A 12,273-nucleotide genomic window follows, 5' to 3' on the forward strand; every position below is an offset into this window, starting at 1 on the left:
CAAAACTGCACTTATTCCATGTTCATATGGAAGTGGAAAGGACGTGATTCGCATTGGTGCACAATCTATCCATCTTGTTTTTGAAACCTGCAGGCTGGATTGTTTTTAAGTCTTTAAGTTGAGTTCAGATGAAGATTGCGCTTCTCGTCTTGTGCGCGCATTTGTTGACTTTGGGCATCGAGCTGAGCTGGGGCTCCTGCAGGCCGACGCGAAAATATTTCCCAAAAAAGCGATTCGGTTGGAAACGACAGGCGTCCATTGGACTCACGGGCAACAAAACGGCTATAATAAAACAGCACACGGACACTCCAGTGAATAGTCGCAACTGCTGCTTATTACAAATAGCAATAACGTGGTGCAGAAATGCAAGAAAATCTAATTGAAACCGATGTCCGAAATGACGTAATAATTCCCCCCTATATAAGCTCGTTTCCATGCACTCACCGCGTCGATGTGTTGTGGTATTCAGTAGCTGAGCTCGGCTTGTTTTTGGCTGAAGGCTGCTGGTGAGGTGAAGCGGAGCCGCGCTTGGAATCGCGACTATACGGTCAGCTGCACCGAACACGGGCGAGCTCCCGTGACGTCACCACTCACGGGGACTGAGCGGCGCTGAGTGGCATTGCTCATGAATAATACCCGGTCGGGGGGTGCTCATGAATATTACACGGGTACGCCTCGAGTACGCCTTATACCGCCCCGCAGATTACAGCAAATAGCCAAACGCTTCTTACTCATATTAATAACACAACACGCCTACACGGGTTAGCGCGTTTGTGCAGGAAGAGCCAAGTGAAAGGAATCACGAAAGCACCACCGTGCTCACCGTACATAAGCGTGCAAAGTAAAAAAAAAAAAAAAAAAGTGATCAAGCGTCTAGTTTATATGTCCAGCGTAATGTCCGTGTCATGCGTAATATTGCGAAATAGAGCTAACGCAGCTTCGAAGCTTCAGAGTCGACTCCCATACTTAATGCACAGAATCGTGTTGGGATCGCGAATTCAAAGCTTCAGAATCGACTCCTATTTTGAACGCACGGAATCTTGTTGGGATCGCGACTCCAAAGCTTCAGAGTCGACTCCCATTCTTAATGCACAGAATCGTCTTGGGATCGAGACTCCCATTCTTACTAAACAGAATCGTGTTCGCATCGCGACTTCAAAGCTTCAGAGTCAACTCCCATTCTTAACGCACAGAATCTTGTTGGGATCGCGACTCTAAAGCCTCAGAGTCGATTGCCCATTCTTAATAAACAGAATCTTGCTGGCATCGATCGCGACTTCAAAGCCTCAGAGTCGACTCCCATTCTTAATGCACAGAATCGTGTTGGGATCGCAAATTCAAGGCTTCAGAATCGACTCCTATTTTTAACGCACGGAATCTTGTTGGGATCTTGACTCCAAAGCTTCAGAGTCGACTCCCATTCTCAACGCACAGAATCTTTTTGGAATCGCGACTCCAAAGCTTCAGAGTCGACTCCCATTCTCAACGCACAGAATCTTGTTGGGATTGCACTCTAAAGCTTCATAGTCAATTACCCATGCTTAATGCACACAATCTTGTTGAGCTCATGACTCCAAAGCTTCAGAGTCGACTCCCATTCTCAATGCACAGACTCTTGTTGGGATCTTGTTTAATTCCTTATATTGTTATTACATACAGAGTTAAATAGTTATTAATTGGGGACAAATATTTTTTCACAGTACAGCATATCATATTAAGACACCATCATCATACCCAGACAAATCAAGAGATACAGGAGAGATTGAAGGGTTATTGTTTAAAGCCTAACCTTGACAGCCAGTCTTTCCCTCTAACGTCTCCTTTGATGGGAAGCTGGAGAAGAGGCTTTAGACTAGCCAGAGTTTAGGTGGCCACTGGTCGCTCCATTAGTAAAGCTAAATAGTGCACTACCCCCAGATGAGAGATCTGGAAAAAGTAGGAGCTGAGAAAGAGGTCTGGACATAGCCTGGCCATACTTGGCTTAGGTTCGAATGACCCATTCTTAATGCACAGAATCTTGTTGGGATCAAACTCAATTCAAAGAGGGCTCTTTTTTCGTGATGGGGACTCGTCCCTTTTAATTCCTTTATAGTTTTTACTTACAGAATTGAATAGTTATTAAAACGTTGCCTCAAAAAGTACTGCAATGTACCTCTGTTGTTAGTGTTCTTTTGATATGTAACATAATAAATGTGTCATGTTGCTATAGGCTGGGTAGAAACTAGCAAATGCATGTAACTTGCATTTATTACATAGAAATTTAACATATTCGCCATATTCGCTTTAAAAAAAAAAAAGGTAGGGCTGAACAGCATTGCCCTTAAGTAAATACAATAATCATTTAAAGAAATCATTTTTGTTTACTTGGGTTATGTTTGTCTATTATATAATCGGAAACATACAATTGTGACAATAATGTACGAATGGATGACATTAGGACAAGGACAAAAATTGTTTCACAGTTCAGCAGATAATATTAGGACCTCATCATTTTAGACCCAGACACTAAGAGATACATGAGAGATTGAAGGGTTATTAGTTAAATTGTACAGATCCACTGTCTTGTGCTACATTATACACTGTTAAGTTATGTATAATATTCATTAGTATTAAGCATTGCACATGATATCCTTGAGCAACTTTAGCTTCATTAAGTATGACAAGTTATATTCCCATTACGGCGTGTAATTTAAACATAGAAAACTTAAAAAGGTAAATTAATGTAATACATTTATGTGTATCATTGTTGTATTACAGCTGTCTGATTTGCTCATTTGTCCTATACACAGCCAAAAATTATATGGCCTATGTGATTCCATTGCTATTTAAGTTTGTTTGTTTGTTTCTTTATTTTATTGTTTAACGCCATGTTAACACATTGGTTACATTCATGGCTGGAACATTGAAGTTTTTTATTTATTTATTTATTTTTCCAAGTCATAGTCTTTCTTGTTTCATTTTTGTTTTATCTTCGTATGCGAGTCCTCAGTTTTATGTTCGTGAATGATTGGTTGACTGAGGGGTTTAACACCATGTCTACATGAAATTAATAATCGTGGCTGAAAGGTAATTCGTTGGATTTAGGATTCCTAGTTGTTTCCTTATTGTACTGCATTTGTGACCTTCAATAATTATGAATTTTATTGTTATGATGGTACGACATATATCACATGTTGGTGGGGGTCCTCCTCTCAATAGGTGTGAATGAGTCAATTTGGTGTGTCCGATGCGGCATCTAGTCCATACAGATTGCTCCATTCTGTTTGTTGGCGTAGGTTTGTGGTATGTGTTGATATTGGGGTATTGTTGTGTTGTGTTTCCAATTCAGGTTGCCATTTGTTTCTGATGTATTTCATGATCTGTGGTTTGGTATATATATATATATATATATATATATATATATATATATATATATATATAGTCATTGTAGTTTATAATATAATAGGGACCTGCCCCAAAAAGGAAGAGAGTCGATCAATAGGAGTCGATTCTTTGTTTAGGGCATTGATAGTAAGTGAATCGACTCTAAAAATTGAATCACAAATTTGATTTAACTTTGTAATGTTGTACCTGTTATGAACATGGCGCTATAATAAGTGTTAAATAATTCAGGTGTAAGATGCACCCACACTTTATTATTATTATTATTATTATTATGTCCACCCTTGCCTTAAATACTTGTAAAAAAAAAATGTTTCACTGAAAATAAAACATTTTAAGTATTAATTGTGATTTAACATCATTAACAGAAGGTAAACGATTACTAGGAGAAGACAAGGATGAACATTTTCATTCAACCGATTCAAATCTCACCCACAGCCTGAAACCCATCAGCAGTACTCAGAGCGAGCGAGCACATGGCCCAGCCACGCGTAGTTACAGCCTACCTTCACCTTGCAGCGATCCGATTGGATTAAAGTAGGTCATCGTTGCCCTCCACCGCATCCCATTGGCCAGATCGAAGGCACTCGCTCCTCCTCCATGCTAGAGCCACGTGAGACGGGGAGAAAAGCAGCACGCGCATGCAGCCTGGTGAGATCCAATGGATTAGTGTGGAAAGCACACAATCAAATGTGTCCTTGCATGCCTACCAATGAAAACGTGTATTTGTTGACTAGCCTGATTTGGGTATTATTTATGCCATTTCAAAATGATAAGTACAGCTTTTAAGGTAGTCTATATCAATCTAGTATAAATCACATTCATTTATGTACAAAGAACACAGTACTTCATATATACTGGCTAAATCAGACGTGCATGTAGTATTTACAGCAATGGTTCGCAACTGGTTTAACCTTTTAACTCAAATTTTACCAAGCCATACATTTGGCACTAGGGTGGCCAGCCGTCCGGCTTTAGGTCGGACAGTCCGGTTTGTCAGCTGCCAGTCCTCCGCCCATGCAACGCTAGGACGGACACTTAAAAATCCTCCTTTTGGAGTGAACTGGTTACATTTTTGATCAATATTATCTGTCATTGGCTCAGGTACATGTCAAAACAAATGCTTTGTATTTCATTGGTTTAACAGCCTCATTTGACTGCTTATAGTGCTACCTATCGTGGGCGGACCTTCTGCGATTGGCCAGTGATTGGGTGGTTGAATTTCGCCCGCTCGCTTTGTTCTGCGTACACCTCTACTTAAGTCAATGTCAGCTCTCATGCTCAGGAACACTGTAAAAATGCCAAAAAGAACTTAAATATCAAAAGTAGACACAACATTTGGTGAGTGAAACAGTAATTTGTTATAGAATTCTTGCTTAAATTGGTCAAAAACTCTGTTATATGGGTTATGGTTTCATTCTGTGTGTTTCAGTATCATGTCCCCCTGTTCCTGGTATGACGTCCTCCTTTGGGGGTGTAATGTCCTCCTTTTTGTGACTATGAATGTGGCCACCCTATTTGGCACCCAATATAATAGTTCATTGGCTTTTTTCAAGGCTAGTGCCAGGACGAGTTCAGCCACTGTCTTTTAAGAAGCACTTCCACAACTCAGACCATCACCTACAACCTTCTAATTAAGCAACATCTGTCTAACACCAGCTTAATCGGTTCTACATCTGTTTAGAACAGCATCGGACAACATACCACAAATGCTCCTGTGGTATATGTACAGTATAACTGGACATGCCCTCAGAGCGTGTGCTAAACAGTAAGCCCAGGCTATTGTTTCCCAAGGTAGCAGATGACACCACAGTAGTTGTCCACATTAGTGACAACAACAAATCAGCCTACAGGGAGGAGATCCAGCACCTAACAACCTCTCAATCAACACCTAAAAGACCAGTTGCTAATTGTGAACTACAATAAAATTAAAGGCTACACAAACACATTCCTGTCGATATCAACAGAGCTGAGATGGAACATGTCTCCAGCTTCAAGTTCTTGGGCGTCCATTTTTCTGGGGAGCTTTCCTGGACCTTCAATACCTCTTGTTTGGTAAAGGCGGTGCAACACTGTCTTTACTTCTTGAGACTTTTTAAGCAAAGTACCATTTATCTCCTTAGCTCAGGGGTCACCAACACGGTGCCCGGGCACCTGGTACTCAGTATCTCTGAAAGTAGCTCTCAGGTTCACAAAAAATTTTATGACCCGTGCCTTAGATCATCTAAAAACATTTACCATTGCACCATCGAGAGCGTATTGACCAACTGTGTGGCCGTGTAGTACAGCAGCTCCACTATGGCTGACAGAAAAGTTCTACAAAGGGTGGAGAAGACTGCTCAGCGCATCACTGGTGCACAGCTCCCTGTCATCTGAGACCTTCGTTAACTTTTTAAATGACCTATTCTTGTTCCTGATGTGCATGATGTGCTGAACAAACATAGATTTTAGCTTTCAAATTAAAGCACTGATATTGATGGCAGAACAATACCAGTTTAAAATCTGCCTCGCTGAACGTCTCAGCAACTACTTAGCACAATAGCTAAAATTTAACGAGTGTAGGGCAGTTGTAGCCTAGTAGTTAAGGTACTGGACTTGTAACCATAAGGTTGCTGGTTCGAGCCTCACCACTTCGAGGTTGCCACGGGTGGACCCTTGAGCAAGGCCCTTAACTCAATTGCTTAGACTGTATACTGTAAGTCGCTTTGGATAAAAGCGTCTGCTAAATGCCAAAAATGTAAATGTAGTGAATCCTAAATGGCTTTGTAGTAGCTACAGTAGTAGGGTGGCCACATTCATAGTCACAAAAAGGAGGACGTCATACCAGGAACAGGGGGACATGATACTGCAACACATAGAATGAAACCAGAACCCATATAACAGAGTTTTTGACCAATTTAAGCAAGAATTCTATAACAAATTACTGTTTCACTCACCAAATGTTGTGTCTACTTTTGATATTTAAGTCCGTTCCTCGCCGCCTCCAAAAGTTTACTATTGGCCAGGAATTTGTGGTACATCTCTGTACACCCTTATGTGAGGTTCACACAAATCTAAAGTTCTGCCTTGACATTATCAACTCATATTATTATATTAACTCATAACTGACTCAGGTAGAGGTGTATGCAGAACACAGCGAGCGGGCGAAATTCAACCACCCAATCACAGACTAGCATTTTGAGGGCGGACCTTCTGCGATTGGCCAGTGGTGGACAAGCCACGATAGGTAGCACTATAAGCAGTCAAATGAGATTGTTAAACCAATGAAAAACAAAGCATTTGTTTTGACATGTACCTGAGCCAATGACCGATAATATCGATCAAAAATGTAACCAGTTCACTCCAAAAGGAGGATCTTTAAGTGTCCGTCCTAGCGTTGCATGGGCGGAGGACTGGCAGCTGAAAAACCGGACTGTCCGACCTAAAGCCGGACGACTGGCCACCCTATACAGTAGTGAGCTACTTGGAGTGTACAAGCTATTTTGTTTTATTTAATGATGCGCAAGGATAAGGCAGTTTGGGATACAGCCTTCCTTAGGAGTCACTACCAGTGAGAGGCATAAAAAAGTCTAACCAAAAGTTAGACTTGTTACTTGAGAGACAATTTGTATGATTTCTGTTTTGTTTTGTTGAATTTGGCTTAGAGTTTTAACGATATAGTTCTACCTCCAGTCAGAAAAATAGGACCCTTGGCTTGGTATGAGAGAAATAACTGCCAGGGGATGTTTAGTTGCTCTGGCCTTCTTTAAAACGGTTCTGATGATACTTTGTTGAGTCTATCATGATGGTAATGTACAGTATAGTGTTTTTGTAATATCATCATACTGTATAATCAAATTTAATTTTAAACAATAAATGTACAGTTATCGTGTAAGACATATGATACCATAAACAAAAGTTATACACATATTCTAATGCATATTGTTAGTTATATTGCTGTGGAAGGAGAATTTTACCTCCATATTCTCCCTCAGAATCACCATAAACAATAGTCACACGTGGGTCTTTTACCCCATCTAGTGCACCCTATATGTACTGCATGTTATGTATCTACTAATTTATCCTATTCAACTAGGTAAATAGTTTCCTACTCTTCCTAGTCCTAATCCTAAAGCATCGAATCTTGGGATTGTCAGTCTTCTTTAATCATAAAGCTGTGTCATACAACATAAACACTAATGCCACAAAGGTAAAACATTTACACTTAGTATCCTACTGACCTGGCTTAAGGGGGGCACATTTACAAAAATATGTAGTAAGGAAAAGGGCCAAGATGTATACGCACATAAAACTGCAATAAAAACGGTAATAAAACAATAAAGGTAAATCAAAAATATACATGATACACACTAGTTAAATAATACAACCTTCAGTATACATAGTGATCAGCCAAAACATTAAAACCACCTTCTTGTTTCTATATACACTGTCCATTTGATCAGCTCCACTTATCATATAGAAGCACTTTGTAGTTCTACAATTACTGACTGTAGTCCATCTGTTTCTCTGCATGCTTTGTTATCCCCGTTTTATGCTCTTCTTTAATGGTCAGGACCCCCACAGGACCACTACAGAGCAGGTATTATTTAGGTGGTGGATCATTCTCAGCACTGCAGTGACACTGACATGGTGGTGGTATGAGTGGATAAGACACAGCAAGAGTTTTTAAACACCTCACTGTCACTGCTGGACTGAGAACCAAAAATATCCAGCCAACAGCGCCCCATGGGCAACGTCCTGCCACCACTGATGAAGGTCCAGAAGATGACCAACTCAATCAGCATCAATAGATGAGCGATCGTCTCTGACTTTACATCTACAAGGTGGACCAATTAGGTACGAGTGTCTAATAGAGTGAACAAAACTCCTGCAGCGCTGCTGTCTGATCCACTCATACCAGCACAACACACACTAACACACCACCACCATGTCAGTGTCACTGCAGCGCTGAGAATGATCCATTACCTAAATAATACCTGCTCTGTGGTGGTCCTGACCATTGACGAACAGCATGAAAGGGGGCTAACAAAGCATGCAGAGAAACAGATTGACTACAGTCAGTACAGTGTGTGTAGAAACAAAGAGGTGGTTTTAATGTTATGACTGATCAGTGTATATATTATTAATAACAAAGTATACACCAGTGAAAATGCTTACCTCTTGTTAAATCCTTATTATACATGACATCAAACTTTTTTTCCAGCTGTATTTTAATCAATCCACATTACAGCATAAACATTTTCTTATCCACTGTATTGTTGAAATTGAATTTGGAACATACCTTGTTTGGATAAGTGATCAGCCCCTTAGGGTAACTATTATCTTAACTTGCTTAGTCAGGTACAGCTAATTGCCTTCTGGATCACACGCCAGATTATTTGGCCCCAACCTGGCATGAACTGCAGTGTTTTTGATGCATTCAGAATAAAACCGGTTCCCATGATTTAGTTTTTAAAGTCGGGAGATATCTTTCTGAGTACCGTACAGAGCAAGATTAAGAAGTGGACAGTTTATGGCACCATTCCCATACATTGGGCGGTTTTTTTAAACAGAATATTGCTATTAAGCTACTAAGAGGCCAACAGCAACTCTGAAGGACTTACAAGTTTTTCCAGCTGATACCGGTCAGTCCAGTTTTACACACGAACTTGACAAGCTTAGTACAGCAAGGTGGCAAGTAGAAGTGTCTCGATTGCACTTGACCGAATTTTTCGGGCCAAAATTACTTTGAACCAATCAGCACACCAGCCAAAATACACCATACCTACTGCAAAGCGACATATTGCTAGGGAGTCACTCTTCAGTGGGAACTGGGCAATTGGTCAGGATTAAATATAAAATAGATGCTCCCAAGTGCACCCAAATTATTGAGGAAAACAAGCACAACAACCCTGATTTGCGGAAAACAAAAATACCATATACCAATACCATACTGGCTTAAGAATAATACATTGATTAGTCTTGGACATGTCAGAGCTCTGACCTAAATCCTGAAGAACAATCAGTGGCCACTTAGTATGAAATGTGACGAAAAAGAAATAAGCCTGCAAGAAAAATAGGTGAATATTCCCAAATTGACGTGTGCAAAGCTGGTAGAGACACATTCAGAGATTAAGAGATGTAATTAAAGACAAATGTGGCTCCAGAAAGTGACTGATCACTTCTTAAACCTGTTATTCTGTTTTTCTTAGTAAAACCTATAGGCCATTTTTTCTCAATACTTGAATGTTGTCGGGTAAACATGTAAATGAAGCTGGAAATAAGGAAGGATATGTATTCAGACACCACAACATAAAACTTTGGCTCATTCCTCTAAGCAATTAGTCCTTGTTTTTTTAAGATTACAAAGGGCCTCTTTAAGACTGGCAGTTTGAATCCTTCCTACATTTTGAATGTGATTCAAATTTGAAGATTAGCTGGCCATGTACACCGATCAGCCATAACATTAAAACCACCTCCTGTTTCTACACTCACTGTCCACTTTATCAGCTCCACTTACCATATAGAAGCACTTTGTAGCTCTACAATTACTGACTGTAGTCCATCTGTTTCTCTACATACTTTTTTTAGCCTGCTTTCACCCTGTTCTTCAATGGCCAGGACCCCCACAGGACCACTACAGAGCAGGTATTATTTAGGTGGTGGATCATTCTCAGCACTGCTGGTATGAGTGGATCAGACACTGCAGTGCTTCTGGAGTTTTTAAACATCTCACTGTCACTGCTGGACTGAGAACAGTCCACCAACTCGAACAGCAGCAATAGATGAGCGATCGTCTCTGACTTTACATCTACAAGGTGGACCAACTAGGTAGGTCTAATAGAGTGGACAGTGAGTGGACACGGTAGGTAAAAACTCCAGCAGTGCTGCTGTGTCTGATCACCACCACCATGTCAGTGTCACTGCAGTGCTGAGAATGATCCACCACCTAAATAATACCTGCTCTGTGGTGGTCCTGTGAGAGTCCTGACCATTGAAGAACAGCATAAAAGGGAGCTAACAAAGCATGCAGAGAAACAGATGGACTACAGTCAGTAATTGTAGAACTACAAAGTGCTTCTATATGGTAAGTGGAGCTGATAAAATGGACAGTGAGTGTAGAAACAAGGAGGTGGTTTTAATGTTATGGCTGATCGGTGTATATACCATTAATTTCTATTTTAGAAGACACTCAAGTCGTGTTATTGTAACGTCCTTGTTTAAATTTATATGGCTGATAAAAATGAAATATTTCTTTAATGTAGCCCCATATTATAATGCTATCCTAAAGAAGGTACAAGCATTATAATATGGGGCTTTCTTGTACTGTACCGAGCCACATTTCTTCCCCCAAACATGACAAGCAATTTTTGTATTTGACCGTGGTTCTGATTAAGTGAATCAAATGTGTGAACAGATGACGTTAGTACAGTTTTACAGCTCATAGCACATGGTGAAAATCTCAAGCAGACACAGGCGCTTTCTTAACTTCAGTCCGACAGCACATTTTCTGAACTGAAACTATGTTAAATAAAGACACGAGCGGTTGAATACATTTCCTTGCACTGTATGAAGGCCCTGTTCGCTACATGACGTGCAACTTTTGCCTTCCTGTAGGCAAATCAATGGAAAACAAAGCTTGAACTTTTGCATCTTACTTATTTTCTTGCTATTAATACACCAGCTAACCTAGTGGAAAAAACTTGAATATATAATTAATTCGGGGCTTTTTCTGTCTAGTAACGACTAAGTGAAAATGACAGTGTGGTCAAAAAAGGTTGAAAATAACTATTTATTCATTAATATTTTATTGTATTTGTAGTCAATGATCTAGGTGACACTTTATACTATTAAACTGTGCCCTAACAGCCCTATTTACATGAATATAAACAGCATACAAGAGCATTTCTTGCCCTGTGACGTCTAGCTCATTAGGCGTACTGTTACAAATCTGTTTTCCAGAAAAGACATGCATGTTCTTCATAGGTTATAATTCAGCCAGTACTCATTTTTATTAAAGTAAACAGCTTTCAATCAATTCCTCTGGCAGTCAGTTTAAAAACTAGAAGAAATCAGACTGCACCGACTTCATTACGTTTTCTCTTGGGTGAAGGACTCGAAGAACAGACGGTTCTTTCGGTCTGATGCTGTGACCCTGCAGGCATTCTCCTCCCTGCTTCTATTAAAGTATGGCACTGCGGAGTGCATGTGCTGGAACATGTGAGTGGGACGGAGCTCCATAAAAGACACGGCATCGACGCTGCAGTGCCAGGTGCCTACCACCTGGCCCTTTCTTTTCTGCTATTCATAGGTTAAAAAGACTTTAAACCCATTCCATGGACAGTGATTGGTGTGGTCAGTAGAGGTTGAAAATAACTATTGATTCATGAATTGATGGTGAATAATTGGTGGTGATCAGGGTCGTTGGGTTGCTGTCGTTCTGCCCTTCTTGTCCGATCACTCAGGTTTGATGACGGTAGGGAGGTGGGCGATGAAAGCCTTCATGACCTTGTTACCTGCTCGCTCTCCCTTTTAGTTATGCTGTAATAATTAGGGGTGCCGGAGTCTAAAGCTACTCTCTGTAAAACTGATATTTTACTTAATTCACATAACTACAGTTTCTGTCATTTTACCCCGAGGTGGTTCTGAGGGAAACCTGTTTACCCACCCGAGGTTAAGGAATGAAGTCGAGACTGCCGTGCCAACAATGCTGCTCCTGCCAGATGTGACGGGAACCTGGCGTGTTTGCACCAAGAATGTCAAGAACTCACTACAGACTTTAGCACGGACTGAACTGAATAATAACTCCAATTATTTTTGCTAGTCATAACTTTTAGTTCGTTTTAATTTTGTTTGTATGATTTATGTAAATCCTACTTATTTAAATTATCCTCCAGGCCACCCAAGAAGGAT

Source organism: Trichomycterus rosablanca, chromosome 2 (assembly GCF_030014385.1).
Source record: "Trichomycterus rosablanca isolate fTriRos1 chromosome 2, fTriRos1.hap1, whole genome shotgun sequence".
NCBI classification, from domain to species: Eukaryota; Metazoa; Chordata; class Actinopteri; order Siluriformes; family Trichomycteridae; genus Trichomycterus; species Trichomycterus rosablanca.